General features: G+C 44.4%; 1 protein-coding gene across 1 annotated transcript in view; it reads left to right on the top strand.

Annotated features, from left to right (window-relative positions):
* Positions 1 to 5,000, top strand: part of PGCKA1 (PDCD10 and GCKIII kinases associated 1) — a 117,597-nt gene that overhangs the window by 90,295 nt on the left and 22,302 nt on the right. The window lies entirely within an intron of this gene.

Here is a 5,000-nt window from a genome sequence, read left to right as displayed (position 1 = left end):
CACATACACATACACATACACACACACATATATATATATATATATATATATATATATATATATATATATATATATATACATGGGACACGGTGGGTTAGGACGCTGAGCTTGTTGATCAGAAGGTCGGCAGTTTGGCGGGTCGAATCCCGAGTGCCGCGTAACAGAGTTAGCGCCTGTTACTCGTCCCAGCTTCTGCCAACCTAGCAGTTCAAAAGCACGTAAAAATGCAAGTAGAAAAATAGCGACCACTACGGTGGGAAGGTAACAGCATCCTGTGCGCCTTTGGCATCTAGTCATGCCGGCCACATGACCACGGAGACGTCTTCGGACAAGCGCTGGCTCTTTGGCTTTGAAACGGAGATGAGTGCCGGCCCCTAGAGTCGGAAACGACTAGCACGCATGTGCGGGGGAACCTTTACCTTATATATATATATATATTATGTCTGATGATTTCTAATCAGGATGAAGCTCATTGTGTACTTGTACTTGATAGTCAATGCAAGTGGCTTTTAGGAACTCATATATTCATGCTAGGAAGACCGTTGTGGGTCTTTAAAAGTTTATTTACTTATATAGAGGAAGCTTGTTTACAATTTCTTGAAATGGCGTTGTCTTTGGTCGCAGGTGAAAGGATTAAATGTTTTCTCGTACTTTACGCTGTTTGGGGTGTCTTTTGTGTTGCTGGTGAACATAGGGCGTACATGAAGCGTGGAAGGAGGCAAGATGCCTTGTTTTGAGCTGGTGGTGCAGTTAATGCAAAGCAGTGACTCAGTGGAACTCAGGAAGGGAGGGACTAGGCAGAAGTGAAAGTTTTTAAATAAAGCTGTGAAACTAAAGCCAGTTCCGGAATATGTTGAAATCAGTAATGCTGGTTAGATTACAAGGCAGGTTCTGCTGACTGAATCCTAACTCTTTGAGTTGACAATATTTGGAATAACTCATACAGTATATGAAATAAATAAAGAGGTAAAGAAAGAAATGAAGGAAGGAGGGGAAGAAAGAGAAAGAAAGGAAGGAAAGAAAGAAAAAGGGAGGAAGAGGTGATGGATGGATGGATAGACAGACAGATAATGATAGACAAAGAGAAGGATGGATGGATAGATAATGATAGACTGACAAAGATGATAGAAGATAGATAGATAGATAGATAGATAGATAGATAGATAGATAGATAGATAGATAGATAGAGATAGATAATATAGACAAAGATGATAGACCGACAAAGCTGATAGATAGATAGATAGATAGATAGATAGATAGATAGATAGATAGATAGATAGATAGATAGAGATAGATAATATAGACAAAGATGATAGACCGACAAAGCTGATAGATAGATAGATATATAGATAGATAGATAGATGATAGATAGATAATATAGACAAAGATGATAGACTGACAAAGCTGATAGATAGATAGATAGATAGATAGATAGATAGATAGATAGATAGATAGAGATCAATAGACTGAGCAGTCACTAAATGAATGGTTGTAAGTTCAGGACCACCTATATATTTTTGCTAAAATCCTTTTATTGAAATTCACGCCACATTGCATGCTTGTTAGTCTTTAAACTGCCACAGGACACACTGTTGCAGTTGCAACGAACATGTCACCACAGTGCCACACCAGCTTGCAATTTCTGGAAAGTGACATTAGTTGTGCACTCCTCAAGCCCCCCATGAAAGCAGCTGAACTCGTCTCCTCCGTGAAAGGCACCATTCCCGGCCCGCAGTGTCCCTCCCCTCCCGCTATCGGATCTCTCCCGTGCTCTTTTCTATAAATTAATGCCGCCCTTATACTCTTGCAAAGTTCAGGATCTGTAGACACAGAGAGGTTTCTATGGTATAAAAATAGACCTGAGAAAATAAACATGTCATAGGAAAAAAATCTGTCCTGATTCAAAGTCCCCGAAGCCAACGGGGGGGGGGGAGGAGTTTCCATTTGGTTTTAAAGCAGACTTTGAATCTGGCAATAATTAAGCAGGGGATGAGAAATAGCCGCGAAAATCCTGGCATTTTTAATTTGCTGTCTCTGTCTCCTATTATCTCTTATCGTCCATCTGTCTGTCTCTATATCTCTCTATCATGCTTATCTATATTTGTCTCTATCTATTATCTATCACCATGGTGATGAACCTATGGCACGCATGCCACAGGTGGCACGCAGAGCCCTCTCTATGGGCACGTGCGCTGTCGCCCCACTCCCAGGCCTTCAGCTGGGTTTTATAAAAACTTTTCGCTTTAGGCCTCCGCCGCCGTGTGCAAAAAAAAAAAAAGTTAAATCAATCAATTTCAACTTCTCCGGGGGAAAAAAAAAAAGATCTCGCAAAGTTGGAATTGATTGATTGAACTTTTTAGTCCCACCCAGTCTGCCGTTACCACCGCAGCCACGCCCACCCAATTGGCTACGCCCACTCAATTTGGCCACACCTGCTCAGCGGGCCACGCCCGTCCGGCACCCAACGATACATAACTGGATTTTGGGTTGCAGTCTTTAAAAGGTTCGCAGTCGCTGATGTATCATCTCTATATTTCTCTTTCTGTTATATCTATCATCTCTATATCTATGTCTGTCTCTTCTAGATTATCTATCATCTATCATCCATATATTTATTTATTTATTTATTTATTATTTTATTTTAATTCCATTTATATCCCGCCCTTCTCCGAAGACTCAGGGTGGCTTACAAGCTTAGCAGTAGCCTTCATTCTATGTATATGCCTGCTTGTTAGGGCTTTCACACACACACCCCAAGCGGCATTTTTACAACGTCAGCTTAATTGCCCCCAACAATCTGGGTCCTCATTTTACCTACCTCGGAAGGATGGAAGGCTGAGTCAATCATCTCTTATCTTCTATCTTGTATCATCTATATATTTATCATCTGTCTATCTCTATCCATTTCCCCCCTGCACACAAGCAGCAGATGCATGTGCCCGCTGCTTGTGCAAATGAAGCTGTGGTGTGTGCAAGCACACATGTGCCTGTTACTTGCACAGAACTATCCCCTGTGTCCCGTTCCCCCCCCCCACACACACACACACACCAGTCCACAAATCCAGAAAAGTTAAGAGACTGCGGCCCTAAACCATTCCGGTCTCTTTTTAAAAGGCTGCAGTGTTGGGGAACCCAGAACTTCTGGAGGCAAGTCGTTCCACTGGTGAATTGTTCTGTCAGGAAACGTCTCCTTAGTTCTAGATGGCTTCTCCCTCCTTGGATGAGTTTCCACCCGTCGCTTCTTGTCCTGCCTTCAGGTGGTTTGGAGAATAGGTTGACGACCACCACCACCCTTCTTCCTTGTGGCAACCCCTCAAATATTGGAACACTTGCTAACATGCCTCCCCTATTGGCGAGGGTGGCAGAAAAGGTCATGGGAAGTTCCCTCCCTTCCGTCCAGGACGTAGCACAGAAGCGTTGCCTGCGCAGGGTCTGTAAGATTATCTGGGACACCACGCATCCTCTTCACGAGCTGGCTTCTGTCCATCTATTGTTGAATGAACCTGGCTTCCCCATTGTCTTGGCTTGTCGGAAGGTATCAAAAGTGGAATCCAGAACAGACACTGGAAGAGGATCCAGAATAGGCTCAGACTCCAGAACAGGACCCAGAATAGAATCCAGAATAGACTTGGGCTACGGAACAGGGCCCAGAATAGAATCCAGAATAGGCTTGGACTCTGGAACAGGACCCAGAATAGAGACTGGAAGAGGATCCAGAATAGACTCTGGAATAGGATCCAGAATAAAAAAAATCCAGAATAACCTCAGGCTATGGAGCAGGGCCCAGAATAGAATCCAGAGTAGACTCGGGCTCTGGAACAGGACCCAGAATATAATCCGGAACAGGTTCTTTTTTGGGGACAATGCAGAATAGAATCCAGAATATACCCATGCGCTGGAATAGAATCCAGAATAGGCGTAGGCTCTGGGCCAGGATCCAGAAAGAGAATCCAAAACAGACTTCTATTCTGGAAACGGAGATCAAGAATAGACTCCAGAATAAGGGATAGGATCAGGAGTGGAATCCAGAACCGGGGGGGGGGGTGATTCTGGAAACGGGATCCAGAGTAGAATCCAGAACAGACTCTGGGATGGGGGGGGTCCAGAATAGGATCTCTCGACTAGACTCCAAACTAGACATCCTAGACACTTGTTTGGACTAGATTAGACTAGACTCGACTCTAGACGGGATTATAGACTGGACTCAGTTCTCTATACTATTCTATATTCTGTTCTATTCGACATTTGATATTCTATTCTATATTCACTTTTTCCCGCTGCCCTTGTAACCTCGGACGGTCACTTAAATGAACTCTCGTAAGCGGAGGACCATCTCTAAAAGCCTGTGTGGTCCGCCTGCCCTCCCCACCCCGCCCCAATCACCGTCACCACCATTTCAACCTTGCTAACTTGGTTTATGTGCAGCAGCAAAGGAGGCCTGGTGATTTATTTATTTTTTAATCCCATTTATATCCCGCCCTTCTCCGAAGACTCAGGGCGGCTTACAATCTAAGCACAAACCAATGTGCTTAGCAATAGCCTTCATTCTGTGTATATGCCTGCTTATTAGGGCTCTCACACACACACCCCCAAGCGGCATTATTACAAAGTTAGCTTATTGCCCCCAACAATCTGGGTCCTCATTTTACCTACCTGGGAAGGATGGAAGGCTGAGTCAACCTTGAGCCTGGTGGGACTCGAACCTGCACTAATTGCAGGCAGCTGGGGTTACTTAAGGAGGCATTAGCCCACTGCTCCACCAAGGCTCTTTTGAATGCAATTTTGCTAGCTAATCACCCTGTCTAGTCAGTTTCTCACGCCTTCGGCTACGTTAAGCCTAAGGGGAAAATCCCGGGATCCATACAGCAGCAGCTGAGTAGGACAGCTTAAGCTGGCGTTTTCTTCCAAACCCTGGGCGTGCGCGTTGCTCCGCACACAACTTACACGCGTGTGAGCGCAGGATTTTACATTTCGGCAGGCAGGAAGTTGACAAAAACGAA

The sequence above is a fragment of the Vipera ursinii genome (genome assembly GCF_947247035.1).
Source record: "Vipera ursinii genome assembly, chromosome: 7".
Lineage (NCBI taxonomy): Eukaryota > Metazoa > Chordata > Lepidosauria > Squamata > Viperidae > Vipera > Vipera ursinii.
This window is presented reverse-complemented; position numbering and strand designations above follow the sequence as displayed.